Below are 26,767 nucleotides of genomic sequence, written 5' to 3'. Positions count from 1 at the left end.
GAGCACGTACTGAAGGGCAGCTGGCACAGTCATGTCAGTGGTGTTTGACAGATGAGGGTGGGGAGAGTTGATCTGGTTGCGAGCAGCTGCTCGCATAGTGCTTGAACAGTGTGGTTGAGGAGGTCTGTGAAATCTTGAAAGCTTACAGATATGGAGTTTTGAAATTTTTATTTTTATTTCTATCCTGTCACCAGTAGAGTGTAAACCTTTGGAGGAACCTGTCACAGGAAAGAGCTCCTTCTGGAACTGTTCAGCACTCGGTGGGCAGCTCGGTGACTGGCTTGATGTACTTCTGAGGTGCTGAGGCAAGGGGGCTGCTGTTTTGAAATGATAACATTGTAAATGGGGTCCCTTTTGTTGTTGAGGGATGGGTGCTAATGCTGGCAGCTGAATGATTCTATTGTGACTGTTTTCATTTGTTAAAGCTTCAACACAGTGTACAATGCGGGACTTGACCAGAGCTGCTTTCGGCAAGGTGAGCAATGAACAGATGTAGCAGGTACTTTAGTGGTGCAGCTGTCACTGCAGTTACTTAACTACACAAAATACAGTAAAAATCCTGTTTATATTTCAGGGGTGTTGTAGCTGGCTTAAGAGAGCAGATGGAAGCATCTTCCTTGAGGGCAGGTGAGGGGGCCGAGGTAAGGGAGCAGATGAGAGTAACTGTCCTAGCTGTGCTGTGGCTTTGGATGCTGCTTCAGCCTATGCTTTTCTTTGTTTCACAGGTTTCTCGCACAGGCTCAGAGGGGCCAAGCTGCACTCTGAAGAGCAGCATGAGAAGGGCGGGCTGTTTGCTGGATTGGAGCAGAACTGCCAAGTAGCACAAGGTGACAGCGAAGGGTATCCATGTTGCTTTGCAGGTGCCATGGCAGGCTCTCCACAGAAGTGGTTGAGGATTTGAGAAGAGGTTGCAGATCATCAAGGCGTGACACGTGCAGGGATGGCTTGAAAACGGTATGGCTGCTTTCTGTTCTGTTTATCAGGTGTCCCAGGCAATGTGGGCTGTGATGTTAGTGTTTAGAATTGGAACAAAGCAGGTGCTGATGGCAGTCTTCCTTGGTAGGCAAAGAGGTGCCTGAAGCCCTGTCCTGTGCAGCCTGAACACTCCTCGCTGAGGATGAAGCTTGCTTTCCAGCAGTTCTGAAAACTGTGTTGAGGCTGAAATGCTGCGTCTGTGTTTGGGTTGGGGTTGTACCTTGGTAAGTGTAGGGATGGGTTTTAATTCAGTGCAGCGGAGGGCTTGGCCCCTGTGTCCTGTAGTGTGTTTTAACACATCAGCATAGCCTTTTGGTTCTCAGCCTACTCAATTAAGTGATTTTTCCTGCGAGTGGAAAGGATTTTTTTTTTTTGTTTATTGGCGTGTAATCTATTCTGCTCCTAGTTTTTTCTTTCTACGTAAATAAAAGATGGAGCTAATTCCAGATGGAAAAAAAAATCAGTTACTTGCTTTGTTGTTTTGTCCTTTGAATATTCAAAGCTGCAGCAAAAGCATGGGGATTGTTGCTTCTAGAAAGACCCCAGTTCTCCTGTCTGCACTCTGCATGCTGTTGAGCTAAGCCATATAAAGAAGTTAAAAACACCACAGCTGCTGCTCCTCTTCTTTCTGCTTTTTTTGTGCTTTCCCCCTGCATTTTCCCAGGTGATTGGCTTCAGGTTCTAAGTGGTACCTAATGGTAACTGAGTTGCAGGTGTGCCATCAGAGAGCTCCTTCTGCCTGGGCTGCTCTTTGGGGTAAGTGCTTTGTTTTTCCTTCAGTTGTTTGCAGGGTTCTTTAGGTGGGTCAGAGTTTATGAACTGATGCATTTTCAAGTAGAAACTGGTACTCACATCTTTTTGAGGTGGCAGCTAGTAGGATCTGTCATAGTAAAGCAATCTAGTAGGAGGTGCCTGTATTCCCTGCAGCTCTTCCTCAGGTGAGTAGTTGTTATAGCAGTTTTATGGATAGTATAGGGGTGTTACTTTGTGTGTTTGCTTTGTGGTTCTGGGTCCCTTATGATTTTTGCAGAATTACGGGGCTTTTAGAGAGTCTTTGCCTGTATGTCAAATATTATCAAAGGCAAAACCTTGCTGTTGAAGTGATGGAGCAGGGTTTAGGAGAAATGTATGATGGAGGCTCCCTGTGGGAGCATGTATCTGGAAATGGCAGCAGTGGGCATGTAAGGGGTAGTCTTTTTCAGGTTTAGGGACAGTTGGTTAAATTTCTGGAGCTTTTGCCTGTGTGTTTGCTGTCTGTTGAGTCCTTAGACCTTGCAGCCCTCTAGTCCTGATGTCCTTGAATTGACATATTAGAAGTATGTTTATGAGGGGTTTCCAGGTAGTTGTTCTTGGGAAACAGTGGGGTAATGCCTCTTGACCGCATAAGTGCAGTAGTGCCTAGAGAGTGAGCTGGCTCACCTTCTAGATCTCTAAAGCATAAGTCTGTTGGGGCCCATTTCGGCGCGGCGCCGCCCGGGCCCATTTCGGCGCGGCGCCGCCCGGGCCCATTTCGGCGCGGCGCCGCCCGGGCCCATTTCGGCGCGGCGCCGCCCGGGCCCATTTCGGCGCGGCGCCGCCCGGGCCCATTTCGGCGCGGCGCCGCCCGGGCCCATTTCGGCGCGGCGCCGCCCGGGCCCATTTCGGCGCGGCGCCGCCCGGGCCCATTTCGGCGCGGCGCCGCCCGGGCCCATTTCGGCGCGGCGCCGCCCGGGCCCATTTCGGCGCGGCGCCGCCCGGGCCCATTTCGGCGCGGCGCCGCCCGGGCCCATTTCGGCGCGGCGCCGCCCGGGCCCATTTCGGCGCGGCGCCGCCCGGGCCCATTTCGGCGCGGCGCCGCCCGGGCCCATTTCGGCGCGGCGCCGCCCGGGCCCATTTCGGCGCGGCGCCGCCCGGGCCCATTTCGGCGCGGCGCCGCCCGGGCCCATTTCGGCGCGGCGCCGCCCGGGCCCATTTCGGCGCGGCGCCGCCCGGGCCCATTTCGGCGCGGCGCCGCCCGGGCCCATTTCGGCGCGGCGCCGCCCGGGCCCATTTCGGCGCGGCGCCGCCCGGGCCCATTTCGGCGCGGCGCCGCCCGGGCCCATTTCGGCGCGGCGCCGCCCGGGCCCATTTCGGCGCGGCGCCGCCCGGGCCCATTTCGGCGCGGCGCCGCCCGGGCCCATTTCGGCGCGGCGCCGCCCGGGCCCATTTCGGCGCGGCGCCGCCCGGGCCCATTTCGGCGCGGCGCCGCCCGGGCCCATTTCGGCGCGGCGCCGCCCGGGCCCATTTCGGCGCGGCGCCGCCCGGGCCCATTTCGGCGCGGCGCCGCCCGGGCCCATTTCTTAGTTGGAGCTACTGAGCAGGTGAGGGAAAGGAGCTGGGAACAGAGAGGTATTGCACAACTGTGTGTTGCATCAGTAGTAGTGAGCGTTGTGCAGGAGGTGGGTATCAGGACTGGCATGCTAGTGAATGCTGGTTCTCTGTTTTTGCAAGTGATAATGAACGTGTTTGACGTTATTCCATTTGAAAAAGTTCCAGTTACTTGACTGGTGTTGTCCTTTCAATATTAAAAGCTGCAGCAAAAGCATGGGGATTGTTGCTTCTAGAAACACCCCAGGTCTCTTGTCTGCTCTCTGCATGTTGTTCAGGTAAAGCAGACTTAAAAAAAAAAAAAAAAAAAAAAAAAAAACAACAAAACAAACAAACGAAAAAAAACCACACAAGAAATGAAAACCTGCTGCTGCTGTTCCTGCTCTGCTCCTACTTCCTTGTGCTTTGTCCCTCCCATTTTCCAGGTGATTGGGTTTGGATATTGGGCGGGGCCAAAAGGTATGTGATCCCCAGGCATGGCATCAGAGAGCTCCTTCTGCCTGGGCTGCTCTTTGGGGTAAGTGTTTTGTTTTCCTTCAGTCAGTTGCAGGGTTCTCTAGGCAGGCTGGAGTCTATGGATTTCTGGATTTTAAGTGCTTGGAATTCACTTAATTTAGTAGAGGCTGTTGGTTCACTGTTTTTTGCGATGGTGGGATATTTTTCTGTTTTTGATCTATATTTTAATCTCTAGATGTGTTAACCTACTTCTGTAATTCTCCAGAGGATTAAAACCAGCTTGATTGTATGGTACGTGTGGCTTGACAGCGTAGGTGCAGCATTACCAAGAGGCTGAGTAGGGTTGTATCAGAATCTCCTCTTTCATCTGCGAAGGGTAAGTCTGTGATTACCCCTGCCGGGGCTGCTGTGTGTGCATGTCTTTTCGGCATTTGTGGAGCTCAATTGTGTTTTTTTTTTTTGTGTGTGTGTGTATGTTCTAACTTTTTTTTTTGTGAGGGGCAAATAGTGTGTGTGCTGAGCGTGGTTGGCAGGAGGAGGTGGGGAGCTGCTCAGGACTGGTAGGTTTGGTTTCTAGGAATATGCAGCATCCTTCCTGTGCGATGTGACTGATTGTTGGGCGGGAACGTTCTAGCTTGTGTGTGTTAAGCAATGTAGCTTGTGTAGTGTGTGTTGTGTGTCCCGGGCAGAGTTTGCTGTGGCGCTGTGAGCGAAGAATCTGAGTTAGAGCTGTTGAGCAGCTGAAGTACCGGAGCTGGGAAGAGAGAGGTATTGCAGCAGTGTACTGTGTCTGGCTGGAATATTAACTTTCCTGGCAGCAGCCCATACAGTGCCTTACTCTGCACTTGTAGCTGGAACAGCAGTGTTATCACACCAGTGTTGTGTCTACTGCTGAGCTGCAGTGGCACAGTATGGGGCCTTTCTCTAACCCTCCTAGGGGGTGGGCAAAAAGTGAGGAGACAAACATCACTAGGGCTGCTGACCTAAACCAACCAAAGGGATATTCCATACCGTGTAATGTCATACTCAGCGATAAAAGTGGAGACAGGAAGAGGAGGGGAGGGGTGGGCTCTTGTTGAGAAAACATCGGTCCTCCTCTCGAACACCAGCTACGTGCGTTGAGGCCCTGCTTCAAGGACGTGGTCAATCATCGCTCATTTGTGGGAAGTAGAGAGTAATTTCTTTCCTTTGCGCTTCCATATAGCCTTCATTTATTTTATTTGTTTGTTTTCCTTCCTTTTTTTATTTTTTCCCTTTCCCCCTTTCTTTTCCCCTTTGCCTTTTTATTTTCCTTTAAATTGTTTAGCTCATAATAATCTTTAATTATTATTATTATTTCCCTTTTAATTAAATTATCCTTATCTCAACCTGTGAGTTGTTCTTTGCTTTAGTTCTCCCCCTCCTCATCTAAAAGAGGGGGAGTGAGAGAGCAGTTGTGGGGTTTAGCTGCCCAGCACGGTAAAACCACCACAAGCAGGTACGCTGTGGCTGTGAGGTGCCTCAGAGTGTGCTTTTCTCCTGTCTTTGCAAGTGCTTTGTGCAGTCATGGCCAGGGAAGGTAAATCCTCATGTCACGAAGCTCTGAGGGAAGGTTTGTGTTGTCAGTGTGTTCATCCCTTATCCGAAGCGAAGGGAAGATTGTTTGGTGTTTGATTGTTTTGGCGTATAATCTGTTCTGCACCTAGATTTTTCTTTCTACGTTAAAAAAAAAAAAAGTTTGAGCTATTTCCAGTTAAGCAATTTCCAGTTACTTGCTGGGTTGTATTGTCCTTTTAATATTCAAAGCTGCAGCATAAGCATGGGGATTGTTGCTTCTAGAAACACCCCAGTTCTCTTGTCTGCAGTCTGAATGCTTTTGAGCTAAAGCAGATTTCAAAAAAAAAAAAAAAAAAAAAAAAAACACAAAAAAACAAGAAACACACACAAACAACAACAACAAAAAACCACCATTGGGTGATTTGTTGTGATTGCGACGATCATTTAATCCCTTTGTTTTCCCAGGTGGTGTGGATGATACTGGCTGCACTGTTGGAGCTTGGATTCAGAGAGGAAGAGGTGAGCACAATTGTATGTTGCATCAGTACTAGTCAGCATTGTGGAGCAGGTGGGCATCATGGCTGGCGTGTTAGTGAATGCTGTTACTCTGTTTTTGCAGCTGATGATGAGCCTGGCAATTGCCTAAGATGACAATCAGTGCCTGTGCATTTCTTGAGGCGGAGGGAATTTACCATGCAGAAACCTGAGAGCTAAGTTGGGGGTCACCTAGTATTTGCGTATCTGGGGTGGCTAATGGGAGCTGGGAGCCAGAGCAGCATGGAACCAGCTGGCTGAATAGACTTGGTGCCACTGTGAGGGTGGCTCAGGCCTGGTCACGTTCAGGCTGCTTGTGGCTGGGTCACCAGGCTAATAGAAGAAGCGGGATTATTTTGTAGCGTGAATGTGTGCACCAGGCAGGACAGTTTCCTTCTGTTCATCTGTCTTGTGTTGCTTCTGCAGCGTCTGTTCTGTGCTTCTTCGGTCTCGATATCTTCCTAGCTTTTTAGACTGGACTGACTAGACAGGCGACTTGGTAGCGGTGCTGAAGAGCCTCAATGCTTGTTTTGTCATCATGACTCTGATCTGAGCACTTCTCTTCTTGCAGTCGCTGCTTAAAGAGCAGATCTGTTTCAGGTCTTGTGCATCGTATTTGGTTTGAGATCGCGTCTGTTTCCATCCTCACTCTTGCAGAAGTCATCTGGGTCGCATGAGGAGCTCTTGCTTGGGAATTGCATTCCTAAGCGTCTTCTTAGGGGGTTTTCACCCCCCATCCTTCTGGTGTCTTGTCTTAAAGGCAGGCTTTTTAGGCCTCCATCATCCCAGTTCTGGCAGTTGCTTCCAGTCGTGTGTCGTGACACTTGAGTCTCTCCTGGGGTCTGCTGCAGAGCACCTGTTCTGACTTGCTGTTGCCATAGGGCTTCCCTCTGGGGGGTCACTTTTTCTTGCGCCTCGTGTTGTGTGTTTTGTTTGTAGTGTTTGTGGCGTGCCTGTGTGTGTATGTGTTTGGTCTGGAGCTGTCCTGCCTGGCAGTTAGTGATGACAGCTAACGTTGCAGTGAATGGGTGTACTAATACATTGTCTGGACTGTTTTGGCAAAGACATCCGGTCAGGCTCTGGGCACGTACTGAAGGGCAGCTGGTATAGTCATTTCTGGTGGTTGGCAGATGTGGATTTGGGAGAGTATATCTGTTTGTGAGCAGCTTCTCGCATAGTGCTTGAACGCTGTGGTTGAGGAGGTCTGTTGAATCTTGAAAGCTTACAGATACGGAGTTTTGAAATTTTTATTTTTATTTCTATCCTGTCACCAGTAGAGTGTAAACCTTTGGAGGAACCTGTCACAGGAAAGAGCTCCTTCTGGAACTGTTCAGCACTCGGTGGGCAGCTCGGTGACTGGCTTGATGTACTTCTGAGGTGCTGAGGCAACGGGGCTGCTGTTTTGTAATGATAACATTGTAAACGGGGTCCCTTTTGTTGTTGAGGGATGGGTGCTAATGCTGGCAGCTGAATGATTCTATTGTGACTGTTTTCATTTGTTAAAGCTGAAACACAGTGTACAACGTGGGACTTGAGCATAGCTGCTTTCGGCAAGGTGAGCAATGAACAGATGTAGCAGGTACTTTAGTGGTGCAGTTGTCACTGCAGTTACTTAACTACACAAAATACAGTAAAAATCCTGTTTATATTTCAGGGGTGTTGTAGCTGGCTTAAGAGAGCAGATGGAAGCATCTTCCTTGAGGGCAGGTGAGGGGGCCGAGGTAAGGGAGCAGATGAGAGTAACTGTCCTAGCTGTGCTGTGGCTTTGGATGCTGCTTCAGCCTATGCTTTTCTTTGTTTCACAGGTTTCTCGCACAGGCTCAGAGGGGCCAAGCTGCACTCTGAAGAGCAGCATGAGAAGGGCGGGCTGTTTGCTGGATTGGAGCAGAACTGCCAAGTAGCACAAGGTGACAGCGAAGGGTATCCATCTTGCTTTGCAGGTGCCATGGCAGGCTCTCCACAGAAGTGGTTGAGGATTTGAGAAGAGGTTGCAGATCATCAAGGCGTGACACGTGCAGGGATGGCTTGAAAACGGTATGGCTGCTTTCTGTTCTGTTTATCAGGTGTCCCAGGCAATGTGGGCTGTGATGTTAGCCTTCAGAGTCAGAACAAATCAGGTGCTGATGGCAGTCTTTCTTGGTAGGCAAAGAGGTGCCCAAAGCCCTGTCCTGTGTAGCCTGAGCACTCCTCGCTGAGGATGAAGCTTGCTTTCCAGCAGTTCCCAAAACTGCGTTGAATCTGAAATGCTGCGTCTGTGTTTGGTTTGGGGTTGTACCTTGGTGAGTGTAGGGATGGGTTTTAAGTGGGTGCAGCGGAGGGCCTGGCCCCAGTGTCCTGTAGTGTGTTTTGACCCATGAGCATAGCCTTTTGGGTCTCAGCCTACTGAAGTAAGTGATTTTTCCTGTGAGTGGAACGGAATTGATTTTTTTCTTTTTTTGGCGTATAATCAGTTCTGCTCCTAGATTTTTCTTTCTATGTAAATAAAAGATAAGAAAAAGAAAAGGTACGTTGTTTTTGGGAAACCGTGGGGTAGGGTTCCTTGACCACATAAGTGTAGTAGTGCTTAGAGAGTGAGCAGGGTCACCTCCTTCATCTCTAGAGAATAAGTCTGTTGGGGCCCATTTCGGCGCGGCGCCGCCCGGGCCCATTTCGGCGCGGCGCCGCCCGGGCCCATTTCGGCGCGGCGCCGCCCGGGCCCATTTCGGCGCGGCGCCGCCCGGGCCCATTTCGGCGCGGCGCCGCCCGGGCCCATTTCGGCGCGGCGCCGCCCGGGCCCATTTCGGCGCGGCGCCGCCCGGGCCCATTTCGGCGCGGCGCCGCCCGGGCCCATTTCGGCGCGGCGCCGCCCGGGCCCATTTCGGCGCGGCGCCGCCCGGGCCCATTTCGGCGCGGCGCCGCCCGGGCCCATTTCGGCGCGGCGCCGCCCGGGCCCATTTCGGCGCGGCGCCGCCCGGGCCCATTTCGGCGCGGCGCCGCCCGGGCCCATTTCGGCGCGGCGCCGCCCGGGCCCATTTCGGCGCGGCGCCGCCCGGGCCCATTTCGGCGCGGCGCCGCCCGGGCCCATTTCGGCGCGGCGCCGCCCGGGCCCATTTCGGCGCGGCGCCGCCCGGGCCCATTTCGGCGCGGCGCCGCCCGGGCCCATTTCGGCGCGGCGCCGCCCGGGCCCATTTCGGCGCGGCGCCGCCCGGGCCCATTTCGGCGCGGCGCCGCCCGGGCCCATTTCGGCGCGGCGCCGCCCGGGCCCATTTCGGCGCGGCGCCGCCCGGGCCCATTTCGGCGCGGCGCCGCCCGGGCCCATTTCGGCGCGGCGCCGCCCGGGCCCATTTCGGCGCGGCGCCGCCCGGGCCCATTTCGGCGCGGCGCCGCCCGGGCCCATTTCTTAGTTGGAGCTACTGAGCAGGTGAGGGAAAGGAGCTGGGAACAGAGAGGTATTGCACAACTGTGTGTTGTATCAGTAGTAGTGAGCGTTGTGCAGGAGGTGGGTATCAGGACTGGCATGCTAGTGAATGCTGGTTCTCTGTTTTTGCAAGTGATAATGAACGTGTTTGACGTAATTCCATTTGAAAAAGTTTCAGTTACTTGACTGGTTGTGTTGTCCTTTCAATATTAAAAGCTGCAGCAAAAGCGTGGGGATTGTTGCTTCTAGAAACACCCCAGGTCTCTTGTCTGCTCTCTGCATGTTGTTCAGGTAAAGCAGATTTAAAATAAAAAACCAACAAAACAAACAAACAAATGAAAAAAACCACACAAGAAATGAAAACCTGCTGCTGCTGTTCCTGCTCTGCTCCTACTTCCTTGTGCTTTGTCCCTCCCATTTTCCAGGTGATTGGGTTTGGATATTGGGCGGGGCTAAAAGGTATATGAGCCCCAGGCATGGCATCAGAGAGCTCCTTCTGCCTGGGCTGTTCTTTGGGTCAAGTATTTTGTTTTTCTTTCAGTCAGTTGTAGGGTTCTCTAGGCAGGCTGGAGTCTATGGATTTCAGGATTTTTAAGTGCTTGGAATTCACTTAATAGAGGGGTATTTAGTAGAGGTTGGTGGCTCACTTTTTTTTTTTTTTTTGGATGGTGGGATACTTTTCTGTTTTTGAGCTTTATTTTGATCTCTAGATGTGTAAAGCTACTTGTGTAATTTTCCAGAGGAGTAAAACCAGCTTCATTTCATGCTACATGTGGCTTGGCAGTATAGATGCAGCATTACCAAGAGCCTGAGCAGGGTTGTTTCAGAGTCTGTTCTTTCCCCTGCAAAGGGTATGTCTGTGATTACCCCTGTTGGGGCTGCTGTGCGTGCATGTCTCTTTTGCCTTTATGGATCTCTTTTTTTTTTTGTGAGTGTGTATTCTAAATTTTTTTTTTGAGGGGTAAATAGTGTGTGTGCTGAGCGTGGTTGGCAGTAGGAGGTAGGGAGCTGCTCAGGACTGGTAGTTTTGGTTTCTTGGGGTGTGCGGCAGCCTTCCTGTGAGATGCGACTGATTGTTGGGTGGGAACGTTCCAGCTTGTGTGTCTTAGCCATTGTAGCTTGTGTAGTGTGTGTTGTGTGGCCTGGGCAGAGTTTGCTGTGGCTCTGTGAGCGAAGAATCTGAGTTAGAGCTGTTGAGCAGCTGAAGTACCGGAGCTGGGAAGAGAGATGTATTGCAGCAGGTACGCTGTGGCTGTGAGGTGCCTCAAAGTGTGCGTTTCTCTTTTCCCTACAGGTGCTTTGTGCAGTCGTGGACAGGGAAGGGAAATGCTCATGTCACGAAGCTCTGAGGGAAGGTGAGTGTTGTCAGCCTGGTCATCCCTTATCTGAAGCGAAGGGAAGACGCTCAGGTGTTTCCCTGTGAGGGTCTGAGGTGAGGCTGTTTGGGATAGAGGAGCAGTGTGGCAGGTGTGTGCTTGCAAGCACAGTGGTCATTGTGTCCTTTTGTTTTCCCAGGTGGCATGGGTGATGCTGGCCGCTCCTTTCAAGCTTGGACCTAATTTGCAGGTACAGAGGCAAGTGGCCTGCTGTTTTGAAAGGATAAAACTAAAGACGGGGTCCCTTTTGTTGTTGAGGGATGGGTGCTACTGCTGTCAGCTGAATGTTTATCTTCTGCCTGTGTTTTTCCTTTGTTCAGGGTGAAACGCAGTGCACAGTGCAGGACATCTTGACCCGAGCTGCCTCTGCAGTGACTCTGGTGCGTGATGAGCAGACGTAACTGTTGTTTTTGGGGTGCGGTTGTCACTGCAGTTATTTTCCTACATCCAATAGAGTAAAATTCCAGTTTGCCTTTTAGCGGTGCTATAAGTAGGTAAAGAGAACAGATGGAAGCGTGTGCCACGTGGGGTAGGCAAGCGGCTGAGGTACAGGAGGGGATGAGAGTATGTGATTTTTTCGTGGGGGTGAAATTGAATTAATTTTGTTGGTGTATAATCTGTTCTGCTCCTAGATTTGTCTTTCTGTGTAAATAAAAGTTTGAGCTAATTCCAGTTAAAAAAGTTCCAGGTACTTGCTGGGTCGTATTGTCCTTTTAATATTCAAAGCTGCAGCAACAGCATGGGGATTATTGCTTCTAGAAACACCCCAGTTCTCTTGTTTGCACTCTGCATGTTGTTCACGTAAAGCAGATCTTAAAAAAAGCAAACAAAAAAATAAAAACCAGCTGCTGCTGCTCCTGCTCTCTTTCTACTTCCTTTTGCTTTGTCCCTCCCCTTTTCCAGGTGATTTGGTTTGTGTGCTGGGCGGGACCAAAAGGTATATGAGCCCCAAGTATGCCATAAGAGTTAATTCTGCCTGGGCTGCTCTTTAGGGTAAGTGTTTTGATTTTCCTTCAGTCAGTTGCAGGGTTCTCTAGGCAGGCTGGAGTCTATGGGTTTCTGGATTTCTAAGTCCTTGGAATTCACTTAATAGAGGGATATTTAGTAGAAGCTGCTGGCTCACTTTTTTTTTGGGGTGCTGGGATTTGCTCCTGGTTTTGAGCTATGTTTTAATCTCTAGATGAATCAACCCACTTGTGTAATTTTCCAGGGGACTAAAACCAGCTTCATTACATACTACAAGAGGTTTGACCACATTGGTGCAGTATTACCAAGAGACTAAGTAGGGTTACCTTTTTCGTCTGCAAAGATTGTCTGTGATTACCCCTGCCGGGGCTGCTATGCATGGCCATCTGGCATTTTTGGACTTCAGGGTGTTTTTTTTATTTGTCTAGCTCTTGTCTCTGTGTTTGAGTTCTCTGCAAGGACCTGCACTGTTTGCTTGTCCATTGTGGTTGTGACCTTCTCTCTTTGTTTCTTGTAGCTCAGGGCATAGGCACGGGAACTTGAACGAAGCATGAGGGTGAGTGGACAGCAGTGGGGGCCCTGAATTGTTCGGTGGACTGTGTTAGTCTGCTTCACATGTCGGGCTGGCTTCGCAAGTGCCTTGCGACAGCAGAGTACATCTCCTGCCACGTTTCTGAGATGTGCCAGACATCAGCGGTTCTAGTTCCTGAAATGCTGGAGATGCTCGGAGCACAAGAGGAGCTGGGAGCGCAATGCATCTCCTTGGGATGTTAGGTGAGCATAGCGGTGGTACTGGGTTGGAGCACGTGGCTCTGGGGCTTCTTGGCTGTTGCAGTAGGGGAGGAAAGGAGTGGGTATAGACTGTTTTGTGGATTGTCACATTTGTCTGTTCTTTCTCCTTGGACTAAGCCGTGACTTTGGCTCGGCACACTGAATGGAAGCTTGAAGCCTGGATCGGGAAGGTGAGTGGAGAAAAGTTGGAAAACGGGTATTGTTTTTGGTGTAGCAGTCTATTGGTGCACCTCTGGGTGACTCCTCTTTTCCTGTTACGAAGAAGGTCCTGGGAACATCCTAGCTGGCCTCTGTGGTTCACACTGAGGAAGGATTTTGGGCCCTGAGAACTAAGTTGAGGGAGAAATACTGTATGTTGGGGAGTGGTTGGCAGAGGGAGGTGGGGAGTTGTCTAAAGGTTGTCTATCTGATTTCAGTAGCAGAGCAGGTCAGTTGTCTACTGTTTTGTTTCTGAGGAGGGTGTTTCACTGGAAGAAGTTTGGCCTGTGTGCTGGTGCCTAATGGTACTTTATTTCTGCAGGTGAAGAAGAGCCTTGTGCCTGAAGCAGTGTCCTGGCTAGCCTTTGTGTTCCTTGGTGAGGATGAAACCTGCCTCCCAGCATTCCCAAGCTAAGTTGGGGGGAAAGTGCTTTGTTTGAGTTGGGGTTGTGAATGCACCCGTAGGGCGAGGGTCTGTGCTTTTAAGTCATTGCTTTGGATAGGGCCTTTCAGGATTGATCAGGTCAGGCAGAGAGATTATGTGTGGGAAGTTCTGTCACATACAGCGTGAGCACGTGCAAGGCAGGGCAGTCCCAGCTTGTCATCTGTGTTCTGTGTTGTGTGTGCTGTACTGTACTGTTGCTCTTGGTGCTTGGCTGGCCCTGGGGAAGCCATCCTGAGGGTATTCAACATTTGACCTCCTCGGAATATTGCTGATGTTCATTCAATTGGGAGCTGAGCACCTCTTGTCTTGCAATGGGAGCTTAAAGGAATCGCTTCTGTGCGTGTAATAGTTTTTTGTATCAAACGTTTCCTGATATGATCAACATCTGTTACACGCTCCTCATGTCTTGAGATCCGCATTGCCTTCTTCCACTGGGCAGACAAGACGGGCAACTTGGTAGCCACACCAAAGGTCCTAAATGCTTGTTTCATCATCGTAGGGCTGATGTGAGCACTTCTTGTCTTGCAGTCACTGCTTGGAGTGCAGATCTCTTTCAGGTCTTGTGCGTCATATTCTGTTTGAGATCACATCTGTTTCCATTCTTGCTCTTGCAGAAGTCATCTGGGCCGTATCAATAGCTCTTGCTTGGGAATTGATTTCCTAAGCGTCGTCTTATGGGGTTTTCAGTCCCCATCCTTCTGGTCTCTTGTCTTGAAGGCAGGTTTTTTAGGCCTCCGTCATCCCAGTTCTTGCAGTTGCTTGCAGTCGCATATTGTGACATTTGAGTCTCTCTTATGGTCTGATACAGAGCACCTATTCTGACTTGCTGTTGCCATAGGGCTTTCCTCTGGGGGTCACCTTTTCTTGCGCCTCGTGTTGTGTGTTTTGTTCGTAGTGTTTGTGGCGTGCCTGTGTGTGTATGTATTTGGTCTGGAGCTGTCCTGCCTGGCAGTTAGTGATGACAGATAACGTTGCAGTGCATGGGTGTACTAATACATTGTTGGGACTGTTTTGGCAAAGACATCCGGTCTGCCTCTGGGCATGTACTGAAGGGCAGCTGGCACAGTCATCTCTGTGGTGTTTGGCAGATGTTGGGGGAGGAGAATTGAGCTGCTTGAGAGCAGCTGCTCGCGTAGTGCTTGAATAGTTCTGGAGGAGAGTTCTGTTGTTGAATCGTCAAAGCTTGCAGATGTGGACTTTTTTCTTTTTCTTTTTCTTTTTTTTTTTTTTTTTGCAAGCCTTAGATAAACGTCAGGAGGAACCAGCCAAAGGAAAGAACGCCTTTCGGAATTGTCAAGCTCTCATTCGGCAGCTCAGTGTACTGGCTTGGTCTACTTCTGAGGTGCTGAGGCAAGTTGTCCACACTTTTGAAACGATAATGTTGTAAACGGGGTCCCTTGTGTTGTTGAGGGATGGGTACTACTACTGGCAGCTGAATGATTATCTTGTGACAGTTTTCATTTGATAAAGCTGAAACGCAGTGTACAGCCTGGGACATCACACCCAGAGCTGCCTCTGGCAAGGTGAGTGAGGAACAGATGCAGCAGTTGTTGTGTTGCAGGTCTCACTGTTAGTGTAAGCATCCCCTCTTTGTCTTTTAGAGGTGGTGTAGCTGTTTGAAGAGGTTAAATGGAATCATCTGCCTCAGGGGCAGGTAAGTGGGCAGAGGTAAGGCAGCAGATGAGAGCAACTGTCCTAGCTGTGCTGTGGCTTTGGATGCTGCCTCGGCCTATGCTTTTCTTTTTGTTTCACAGGTGTCTCGCACAGGCTCAAAGGAGCAAACTGCACTCTGAAGAGCTGTGTAAGAAGAGGAGCTGGTCATAAGCTGGATTGGAGCAGAACTGCCAAGTAGCACAAGGTGACTGCGAAGGGTATCCATCTTGCTTTGCAGGTGCTGTGGCAGGCTCTCCACAGAATTGGCTGAGGATGTGAGATAGGGCCAGAGAGCGTCAAGGAGCGGCACGTGCAGGGATGGTTTCCAAGCGCTGCGGTGGCTTTCTCTTCTTCCCATGGGGGGCAGGCAAGCGGCTGAGGTACATAAGGGGATGAGAGTAACTGTCCCAAGGGTGCTGTGGCTTTTGCTGCTGCGGTTGCTTTGTCTCCTGTTTATGAGGTGCCACAGACAAGGTGGGCTGAGATAGCCTTTAGAGTAGGAGGAAAGCAGGTCACTGGAATGCTGCGTGGTTCCCGAGAAAGGTGTTGTGTAAGAAAAAGGTTGTCTGGTGTGGCAGTTCCTGATGTCGATCATCTGTGGTAGGCAAAGAGGTGCCCGAAGCCCTGTCCTGTGTAGCCTGAGCACGCCTCGCTGAGTATGAAGCCTGCTTTCCAGCAGTTCCGAAAACTGTGTTGAGGCTGAAATGCTGTGTCTGTGTTTGGGTTGGGGTTGCACCTTGGTGAGTGTAGGGATGGGTTTTAAATGGGTGCAGCGGAGGGCCCGGCCCTAGTGTCCTGTAGTGTGTTTTGACCCATCAGCATAGCCTTTTAGTTCCCAGATAGCCTGCTGAAGTAAGTGAGTTTTCCTGTGAGTGGAATGGAATTGAATTCTTCTTTTGGCATGTAATCTGTTCTGCTCCTAGATTTTTCTTTCTACATAAATAAAAGTTTGAGTTAATTCCAGCAGGAAAAGCTTCAGTTACTTGCTTGGTGGTAATGTCCTTCCAACATTCAAAGCTGCAGCGAAAGCATGGGGATTGTTGCTTCTAGAAACACCCCAGTTCTCCTGTCTGCTCTCTGCCTCCTGTTGAGCTAAGCCTTATAAGTAAGTTAATAAAACCACAGCTGCTGCTCCTCCTCTTTCTGCTTTTTTTTGTGCTTTCCCCCTGCGTTTTCCCAGGTGATTGGCTTCAGGTTCCAGGTGGGACCTAATGGTAACTGAGTTGCAGGTGTGCCATCAGAGAGCTCCTTCCCCCTGGGCTGCTCTTTGGGGTAAGTGCTTTGTTTTTCCTTCAGTCAGTTGCAGGGTTCTTTAGGTGGGTCAGAGTCTATGGACTGATGCATTTTCAAGTAGAAACCAGTATGCATGTCTTTTTGAGGTGGTAACTGGCAGGATCTGTCATTGTAAAGCAATCTAGTAGTAGGTGCCTGTATTGCACGCAGCTCTTCCTCAGGTGAGTAGTTATTACAGCAGTTTTACGGATAGTATGGCGATGTTATTTTGTGTGTTTGCTTTGTGGTTCTGGGGCCCTTATGATTTTTTGCAGAATTACGGGGCTTTTTGTGAGTCTTTGCCTATATGTCAAATCTTATCAAAGTCACAACCTTGGTGGCAAAGTGATGGAGCAGGGTTTAGGAGAAATGTATGATGGAGGCTCCCTGTGGGAGCATGTAAGGGGTAGTCTTTTTCAGGTTTAGGGACAGTTTGTTATATTTCTGGAGCTTTTGCCTGTGTGTTTGCTGTCTGTCGAGTCTTTAGACCATAAAGCCTTCTAGGCTTTATGTGCATGGAATTCACATATTTGAGGTATGTTTATGCGGGGTTGCCAGGTACGTTGTTTTTGGGAAACCGTGGGGTACGGTTTCTTGACCGCGTAAGTGCAGTACTGCCAAGAGACTGAGCAGGGTCACCTTCTTCATCACTTAAAAATAAGTCTGTTTGGGCCCATTTCGGCGCGGCGCCGCCCGGGCCCATTTCGGCGCGGCGCCGCCCGGGCCCATTTCGGCGCGGCGCCGCCCGGGCCCATTTCGGCGCGGCGCCGCCCGGGCCCATTTCGGCGCGGCGCCGCCCGGGCCCATTTCGGCGCGGCGCCGCCCGGGCCCATTTCGGCGCGGCGCCGCCCGGGCCCATTTCGGCGCGGCGCCGCCCGGGCCCATTTCGGCGCGGCGCCGCCCGGGCCCATTTCGGCGCGGCGCCGCCCGGGCCCATTTCGGCGCGGCGCCGCCCGGGCCCATTTCGGCGCGGCGCCGCCCGGGCCCATTTCTCAGTTGGAGCTACTGAGCAGGTGAGATAAAGGAGCTGGGAACAGAGAGGTATTGCACAACTGTATGTTGCATTAGTAGTAGCGAGCATTGTGCAGGAGGTGGGTATTAGCTCTGGTGTAGAGGGATGGTTCTCTGAGATAGGTCACATAGACATAAAACAGCTGAATCTTCACGAGTTGAACAAACATCGCACACAACTTGTCTGAGCCAATCAGACACAAGGACACAATATCCGTTGGCGGTTTGGGAAAGTACCAACTGTGTTATTTCGGTCAAAAGGATGAGGAAGAAGCTGATAAGATAAGGACGTAGGGGGACCAATCATGAGCTTAACTTTTGTAATATGTATGAGCTAATTATATGTTAAGGAATAAAATGCGTCTGAGCTATCCAATAAATCGAAGCTTGCTGATCACTCATATTGAGTGTCCTTGTCTTCCTTCCGTCGACAACAAATGGCGCCCGAACACGGACCCCGCTGGCGGTGAACCTGCGAGCCACGGATCGACGGAATAAGGGAAGGAAACAGGTCCTGCAATGCAGCTCAGGAGGTGGAAGGGACGAAAATGCGAAATCCTCGCACCCGGGAGCAGCTATAGAGGGTCCTGCCGGCCACGCGTCGCCGAGGTCTTGCAAAGGCTGCAACAGTGCTGACGTAAACAAAGGTATGGAGAGGCAAGCGACGTATGATCTGTTCAAGTGCTTTTTAGAAAAGCGGAGCACGCAGGGTATAGACTGTAAAAAGGAATTGCGGAGGGACGCGGAAAAAGGAATTGCGGAGGGACTTGAGAAATTGAAGTAATCGCGGTGCGATGCGGGACATCCGAGATCGGGTTGCTACAGTAGACCAGAGGCATCAGTGGACAACGACAGCGGACCCCCACTGTGTGGCGAGTCGGCACAGAGCAGAGGGGTGGACATCAGGACCCTGCAGACTGTCTGACGTAACCATGGAAGCAGCGGCGGCTGTGCTGCTTCTCTCTGGCATTCATTTTATAAGAGGTTTATCTTGCAATGCAAAAAAGACTATTCGTCCCCAGATCGGTGTTATAACTACGTTTCTGGATAAGATTCCGTGGGGTTGCCACATTCTATGGATTAGTAATGACGACTTAGCTCTATTGCGGGGCAGGAGTGCAGAGATGCAGATTACACTGCCAAATGACCACTGGCAGACTTGAGGAGACACTGCTCGGCTGCGGGGATCGGCTGCGGCGTGGACGCCCCTAGGTGCACCCTGAGCGTTTTTGCTCGGAGGGGACTCCACTCTCAGCTGCTCACCACAGGAGCAAAGATCTCCTGAAGCTGCAGACAAACAGTATGTTTTCAGCTGCTGGAGGGATACTAACTGGAGTGTTAATAATTGTACGTGTTATTCTTAAATGTCCAGGTATTTTGTGTTGAAAGTATTTGTGTAAGGGTAAGGTTTTAAAACAAAGTGTTGCAAGTCACTTCACGAGGAACACAATGAGAGACAATACTTGTTTGTTTGCTTATCATTCTAAATTATATTGGCCGCACGTATTGTTTGCTTATCATTCTAAATTATATTCTTGTGGTATGATTGAGGTTGTGGTATGATTGAGATTGAGATGTGCCAGAGGCCTCTGGGTGTGCAATTGTGCTGTGTGTGTGCGAGTGTGCTATGTACTGTGTTAGTGAGAGTGTGCTTATTGCCATAGTGCAGGTTGCCATAGTGCAGGCTGAAATCATAGGAAATTAGTGCCGGCAAAAAAATCATAGGAAAATGAAGGACGAAGTAGCCCTAGATTCATTACAGTGCTTTTTAGAAAAACGGGGAGTCGATTGTAAGCAACTAGCAGGACTAGTTGCGATCGGTTGAGCAAAATCATATTTCACAAGTATGGAGTCAAGGACTGGGGGCTTTGGGAGCTGAAGCAAAATCTAATAACAATCCGATGTGGAATAATGACACTGCAAAGGCTCTGCCACCTGGCATGTCTTTGATTTGCGGGGATCGTGCATGGCAAGGAATACCTGCCAACGCGTTTGGGGGTCCATGTTATCTAGGGTGACTCACATTGTTCACCCCGGACTGCACAGTCTCCGGAACCAGAGCTTGTCGCAGAGATCCAAACGAGCTCTTAAGACTTTAGGTTCTGACTGTGACGATGGTGTAGAATTATGGGGCGCTGCTGAGAGAATATTTGCTTCATTAGTTCCAGCAGTGGGAACTGCACATGCTTTGGCTAGCATTAATAAGCTTGCTTGTTGGGCTGTTAAGCAATCAAATGTAACAACTGAAATTATTACTGAAATGGCACAAGATATGGATAGTTTTAGGCATGTTGTGTTACAAAATAGGGCTGCAATTGATTTTTTGCTTTTAGCGCAAGGACATGGATGTGAAGATTTTGAAGGAATGTGTTGTTTCAATCTTTCAGATCATGGTCGATCGATTCATGACCAGTTGAAATGGTTGATGGAGCACACAAAGAAAATTACAGTACAACCTAGTTGGCTTGACAATTCGTTGCAGTCCATCTTTGGGGGTCTGTCTAACTGGTTAGTGAGTCTAATCAAAGAGGGATTTCGCTTTCTGCTTATAGTTATATTGATAAAAATAGCTGCGCGAATAATTTTTGGTTGCTTAACTAAGAAGCTTGAACAAGTCACAGAAAAGGTATTAGTAGTCCAAAATAAAAACAGGGGAATTGTAGAGGGATGGTTAACTGAGATAGGTCACGTAGACATAAAACAGCTGAATCTTCACAAGTTGGACAAACATCGCACACAACTTGTTTGAGCCAATCACACGCAAGGACACAATATCCGTTGGCGGTTTGGGAAAGTACCAACTGTGTTATTTCGGTCGAAAGGATGAGGAAGAAGCTGATAAGATAAGGACGTAGGGGGACCAATCATGAGCTTAACTTCTGTAATATGTATGAGCTAATTATATGTTAAGGAATAAAATGCGTCTGAGCTATCCAATAAATCGAAGCTTGCTGATCACTCATTGAGTGTCCCTGTCTTCCTTCTGTCGACAACACTCTGGCATGCTAGTGAATGCCGGCTCTCTGTTTTTGCAAGTGATAATGAACGTGTTTGACGTAATTCCATTTGAAAAAGTTCCAGTTACTTGACTGGTCGTGTTGTTATTTCAATATTAAAAGCTGTAGCAAAAGCATGGGGATTGTTGCTTCTAGAAACACCCCAGGTCTCTTGTCTGTTCTCTGCATGATATTCAGGTAAACCAGATTTAAAAAAAAAACATAAACAAAACAAAACAAAAAAAAACAGCTACTGCTCCTCCTGCTCTGCTCCTACTTCCTTGTGCTTTGTCCCTCCCCTTTTCCAGGTGATAGGGTTTGGATATTGGGCGGGGCCAAATGGTATATGAGCCCCAGGCATGACATCAGAGAGCTCCTTCTGCCTGGGCTGCTCTTTGGGGTAAGTGTTTTGTTTTCCTTCAGTCAGTTGCAGGGTTCTCTAGGCAGGCTGGAGTCTATGGATTTCTGGATTTCTAAGTCCTTGGAATTCACTTAACAGAGGGATATTTAGTAGAGGTTGCTGGCTCTTTTTTTTTTTTTTTTTTTTTTTGATGGTGGGATGCTTTTCTGTTTTTGAGTTATATTTTAATCTCTAGATGTATAAACCTACTTGTGTAATTTTCCAGAGAAGTAAAGCCAGCTTCATTTCATGCTACATGTGGCTTGGCAGTGTAGATGCAGCGTTACCAAGAGCCTGAGCAGGGTTGTATCAGAGTCTGCTCTTTCCTCTGCAAAGGGTAAGTCTGTGATTACCTCTGCCGGGGCCGCTGTGCGTGCACGTCTTCTTGGCATTTATGGATCTCAGGTGTTTTTTTTTTTCGTGTGTGTATGTTCTAAGGTTTTGTTTTTTTGAGGGGCAAATAGTGTGTGCGCTGAGCGTGGTTGGCAGGAGGAGGTAGGGAGCTGCTCAGGACTGGTAGGTTTGGTTTCTCAGAGTGTGCGGCAGCCTTCCTATGCGATGCGACTGATTGTTGGGCGGCAATGTTCCAGCTTGTGTGTCTTAGCCATTGTAGCTTGTGTAGTGTGTGTTGTGTGGCCCAGGCAGAGTTTGCTGTGGCGCTGTGAGTGAAGAATCTCAGAGCTGGTGAGCAGCTGAAGTACTGGAGCTGGGAAGAGAGAGGTATTGCAGCAGGTACGCTGTAGCTCTGAGGTACCTCAGAGTGTGCGTTTCTCTTGTGTCTGCAGGTGCTTTGTGCAGTTGTGGACAGGGAAGGGAAATCCTCGTGTCACGAAGCTCTGAGGGAAGGTGAGTGTTGTCAGCCTGGTCATCCCTTATCTGAAGCGAAGGGAAGACGCTCAGGTGTTTCCCTGTGAGGGTCCGAGGTGAGGTTGTTTGGGATAGAGGAGCAGTGTGGCAGGTGTGTGCTCGCAAGAAGAGTGGTCATTTTGTCCTTCTGTGTTCCTAGGTGGTGTGGGTGATGCTGGCCGCTCCTTTCAAGCTTGGACCTAATTTGCAGGTACAGAGGCAAGTGGCCTGCTGTTTTGAAAGGTTAAAACTAAAGACGGGGTCCCTTTTGTTGTTGAGGGATGGGTGCTACTGCTGTCAGCTGAATGTTTATCTTCTGCCTGTCTTTCTCCTTTGTTGAGGCTGAAATGCAGTGTGCAGTACACAGTGCAGGACATCTTGACCCGAGCTGCCTCTGCAGTGACTCTGTTGCGTGATGAGCAGAGGTAACTGTTGTTTTTGGGGTGCGGTTGTCACTGCAGTTATTTTCCTACATCCAGTAGAGTAAAATTCCAGTTTGCCTTTTAGAGGTGCTATAAGTGAGTAAAGGGAACAGATGGAAGCATGTGCCACGTGGGGCAGGCAAGCGGCTGAGGTACAGGAGGGGATGAGAGTATGTGATTTTTTTCTGGGGATGAAATGGAATTAATTTTGTTGGTGTATAATGTGTTCTGCTCCTAGATTTTTCTTTCAATGTAAATAACAGTTTGAGCTAATTCCAGTTAAGAAAGTTCCAGTTACTTGCTGGGTCGTATTGTCCTTTTAATATTCAAAGCTGCAGCAAAAGTGTGGGGATTGTTGCTTCTAGATACACCCCAGTTCTCTTGTCTGCACTCTGCATGCTGTTGAGCTAAAGCAGACTAAAAAATAAATAAATACAGGAAACACACACACACAAAAAAACATTAACAAAAAAAAAAAAACACCATTGGCTGACTTCTTGTGATTGCGACGATCATTTAATCCCTTTGTTTTCCCAGGTGGTGTGGATGACACTGGCTGCACTGTTGGAGCTTGGACTCGGAGAGGAACACGTGAGCACAATTGTATGTTGCATCAGTAGTGGTCAGCATTGCGGAGAAGGTGAGCAATGGGGCCGGCGTCCTAGTGAATGCTGGTACTCTGTTTTTGCAGCTGATGATGAGCCTGGCAATTGACTAAGATGACAATCAGTGCCTGTGCGTTTCTTGAAGCGGAGGGACTTTACCATGCAGCAATCTGAGAGCTAAGTTGGGAGGCACCTGGTATTTGTGTATCTGGGGTGACTAATGGGAGGTGGGAGTCAGAGCAGCATGGAGCCAGCTGGCTGACTAGACTTGGTTCCACGGTGAGGGTGGCTCAGGCTGGGTCACGTTCAGGCTGCTTGCGGCTGGGTCACCAGGCTAATAGAAGAAGCGGGATTATTTTCTAGAGTGAGTGCGTGCGCCAGGCAGGACAGTTTCCTTCTGTTTGTCTGTCTTGTGTTGCTTCTGCGATGTCTGTTCTGTGCTTCTCGGGTCTTGATATCCTCCTAGCTTTTTACACTGGACTGACTAGACAGGCGACTTGGTAGCGGTGCTGAAGGGCCTCAATGCATGTTTTGTCATCATGACTCTGATCTGAGCACTTCTTGTGTTGCAGTCACTGCTTAAAGAGCAGGTCTGTTTCAGGTCTTGTGCATCATATTCTGTTTGAGATCGCGTCTGTTTCCATCCTCACTCTTGCAGAAGTCATCTGGGCTGCATCAGGAGCTCCTGTTGGGAATTGAATTCCTAAGCGTCGTCTTATGGGGTTTTCAGTCCCCATCCTTCTGGTCTGTTGTCTTGAAGGCAGGCTTTTTAGGCCTCCATCATCCCAGTTCTGGCAGTTGCTTCCAGTCGCGTGTCGTGACATTTGAGTCTCTCCTTGGGTCTGGTGCAGAGCACCTATTCTGACTTGCTGTTGCCATAGAGCTTCCCTCTGGGGGGTCACCTTTTCTTGCGCCTTGTGTTGTGTGTTTTGTTCGTAGTGTTTGTGGTGTGCCTGTGTGTGTATGTGTTTGGTCTGGAGCTGTCCTGCCTGGCAGTTAGTGATTAATGTGGCAGTGCATGGGTGTACTAATACATTGTCTGGACTGTTTTGGCAAAGGCATCCGGTCTGCCCCTGGGCACGTACTGAAGGGCCGCTGGCACAGTCATCTCTGTGGTGTTTGGCAGATGTGGAGGTGGGAGAGTATATCTGCTTGTGAGCAGCTGCTCGCATAAGTGCTTGAACGGTGTGCTTGAGGAGGTCTGTTGAATCTTGAAAGGTTACAGATACGGAGTTTTGAAATGTTTATTCTTATTTCTTTCCTGTCCCCAGTAGAGTGTAAACCTTTAGAACCTGTCACAGGAAAGAGCTCCTTCTGGAACTGTTCAGCACTGGGTAGGCAGCTCAGTGACAGGCTTGATCTACTTCTGAGGTGCTGAGGTAAGGGGGCTGCTGTATTGAAACGATAATTTGTAAATGGGGTCCCTGCTGTTGTTGAGGGATGGGTTCTAATGCTGGCCGCTGAATGATTATATTGTGACTGTTTTCATTTGTTAAAGCTTCAACACAGTGTACAACGTGGGACTTGAGCATAGCTGCTTTCGGCAAGGTGAGCGATGAACAGATGTAGCAGGTACTTTAGGGGTGTAGTTATCACTGCAGTTACTTAACTACACAAAATACAGTAAAAATCCTGTTTATATTTCAGAGGTGTGTTGTAGCTGGCTTAAGAGAGCAGATGGAAGCATCTGCCTCGAGGGCAGGTGAGGGGGCCGAGGTAAGGGAGCAGATGAGAGTAACTGTCCTAGCTGTGCTGTGGCTTTGGATGCTGCTTAGGCCTATGCTTTTCTTTTTGTTTCACAGGTGTGTCGCACAGGCTCAGAGGGGCTAAGCTGCACTCTGAAGAGCAGCACGAGAAGGGCAGGCTGTTTGTGAGCTGGATTGGAGCAGAACTGCCAAGTAGCACAAGGTGACTGCGAAGGGTATCCATCTTGCTTTGCAGGTGCCATGGCAGGCTCTTCACAGAAGCAGTTGAGGATTTGAGAAGAGGTTGCAGATCATCAAGGAGCGACACATGCAGGGATGGCTTGAAAACGGTATGGCTGCTTTCTGTTCTGTTTATCAGGTGTCCCAGGCAATGTGGGCTGTGATGTTAGTCTTTAGAATCTGAACAAAGCAGGTGCTGATGGCTGTCTTCTTTGGTAGGCAAAGAGGTGCCCAAAGCCCTGTCCTGTGTAGCCTGAGCACACCTTGCTGAGGATGAGGTGTCCTTTCTACCAGTTCCCAAAACTGTGTTGAAGCTGAAATGCTGCGTCTGTGTTTGGGTTGGGGTTGTACCTTGGGGAGTGTAGGGATGGATTTTAAGTGGGTGCAGCGGAGGGCCTGGACCCAGCGTCCTGTAATGTGTTTTAACACATCAGCATAGCCTTTTGGTTCTCAGCTTACTGAAGTAAGTGATTTTTCCTGTGAGTGGAATGGAATTGAATTCTTCTTTGGCATGTAATCAGTTCTGCTCCTAGACTTTTCTTTCTATGTAAATAAAAGCTTGAGCTAATTCCAGATGAAAAAAAAAATTCAGCTACTTGCTTGGTCATTTTGTCCTTTTAATATTCAAAGCTGTAGCAAAAGCATGGGGATTGTTGTGGAGGAATGGTTAAGTGAGGTAGGACACGTGGATGTTGAGCAGTTAGGAGGTCATGGGCTAGGGGGGGTACCGTACTCAACTCATATGAGCCTGGGCACGTGCGCAGCCGGTTGAGAACCAATCAGGCCCAAGGACACGATGCCCTTGTGTGGTTGGGAAAGTCCCTAAGGCGGGATGGTAGCTAAAAGAGGGAGGAACTAACTGACAAGATAGGAAAGTGTTAGCCAATCCTGAGCTTAGTTTTTGCAATATGTATGAGTTGATTATGTTCGAACTAGATAAAAGGACTGAGCTATCCATTAAAGTTGAAGTTCACTGTTCACTCATATTGAGCGTCTGTGTCTTCCTTCTGTCGACAACAAATAGCGCCCGAACAGGGACCGATCTGAACGGGATTTGGACACTGCTGGCGGTGATCCTGGGCCACGGTTGGACGGAATAAGGGAGGAACCGGTCCTGCAACGCAGCCCAGGAGGTGGAAGGGACAAGAATCCCCTCACCCGCGTCGGGAAGGTGAAAGGGACGTGGAGTCCCCGCACCCGGGAGAGGATCCCGCCGGTCACGCGTCGCCGAGGTCTGAAAGGTGAAAGGGACGAAAACTTGGAGTCCCCGCACCCACAGCTCGGAAGGTGGAAGGGAGTCCCCGCACCCGGGATGAGCCTATAAAGGGTCCCGCCGGAGAAGCGCCGCCGAGGTCTTTGCAAAGGCTGCAACCAACGTATATAAAGGTATGGAGAGACAAGCGGCGTATGCTTTGCTCGAATGCTTTTTAGAAAAGCGGATCACTTCAGATATAGACTGCAAAAAGGATTTACCAGGATTATTAGCATATGGAGTAATGCAGGGTTGTTTTATCAATCCTGATACAGTTTTTCAACAAACAGAGTGGCGTAAATTTGGGGACAAATTGTTTGATGAAGTTATTAATGAAAATAAGGCTGCTAAAAAATTATTGAAGCCTTGGAGAGCAGTCACTAACGCCTTAGTTATACATCAGGCTGAGCAGAGAGTCGCTACTGCTGCTACAGAGCGACTGGGATTGCCGGGAAGTGTTGGAGCTGGGGATTGCCCACTGCCGCCTTCAGTGAGAACGATAACGCTGCCTCAGGGGGCTACGGGGCAGTGGGAGCCTCCCCCCCCCTCAGTCACCGCCACGAGCAGTGCTGCGCTCGGAGTTCCGCGGAATCGAACGGCAGCTGACCCTCACCGTGTGGCGAGTCGGCACAGAGCAGAGGGACGGACATCAGGACCCTGCAGCCTGTCTGATGTAACCATGGAAGCAGCGGCGGCTGTACTGCTTCTCTCTGGCATTCTTTTTATAAGAGGTTTACCTTGCAATGAAAAAGGGCTACTAACTGGAGTGTTAATAATTGTATGTGTTATTCTTAAATGTCCAGGTATTTTGTGTTGAAAGTATTTGTGTAAGGGTAAGGTTTTAAAACAAAGTGTTGCAAGTCACTTCACGAGGAACACAATGAGAGGCAATACTTGTTTGTTTGCTTATCATTCTAAATTATATTCGTGTGGTATGATTGAGGTTGTGGTATGATTGAGAGTGAGACGTGCCAGAGGCCTCTGGGTGTGTGAGTGTGCTGTGTACTGTGTTAGTGAGAGCGCATTTATTGCCATAGTGCAGGCTGAAATCATAGGAAATTAGTACTGGTCGAGCAAAATCATGTTTCACAAGTATGGAGTCATTGTGCGAAGTAGCCACTTGGAGAAACTTAAGGGAACGTACTGTTTAAAACTTTTTGATCGTAATGAGTCAATTCACAAATCCATTACTTTCTTGAAAGAGCACATGAGAAAGAGTCAATATGGTATCAATCCTTTCAATCAATGGTTCACTGATTTGTTTGAAACAATGCATAGATGGTTACTGGGATTAGTCAAAGAGGGATTAAGGATTTTGTTCACTGTGGTGTCAATCATCATTGCATGTAGTATTGTGATAAATG

The 26,767-nt window shown here is 49.4% G+C and overlaps 2 long non-coding RNA genes across 2 annotated transcripts; both read left to right on the top strand.

The window, feature by feature from the left end:
- Positions 1–10,820: 10,820 nt before the first annotated feature.
- LOC309880172 lies at positions 10,821–12,236 on the top strand. Its single transcript, XR_014317904.1, has 3 exons — positions 10,821–11,017; positions 11,524–11,613; positions 12,104–12,236. It is a non-coding gene; the product is annotated as an uncharacterized lncRNA (long non-coding RNA).
- A 2,413-nt stretch (positions 12,237–14,649) lies between these two features.
- On the top strand, positions 14,650–15,042 carry LOC309880433. The gene is made up of 3 exons (XR_014317972.1): positions 14,650–14,675; positions 14,776–14,822; positions 14,913–15,042. It is a non-coding gene; the product is annotated as an uncharacterized lncRNA (long non-coding RNA).
- The last annotated feature ends 11,725 nt before the right edge of the window (positions 15,043–26,767 follow it).

This window comes from Aythya marila (assembly GCF_965140915.1).
Source record: "Aythya marila genome assembly, chromosome: 7".
NCBI classification, from domain to species: Eukaryota; Metazoa; Chordata; class Aves; order Anseriformes; family Anatidae; genus Aythya; species Aythya marila.
The sequence above is the reverse complement of the archived record's forward strand: the minus strand, read 5'-3'. Positions and strand labels throughout refer to the sequence as shown.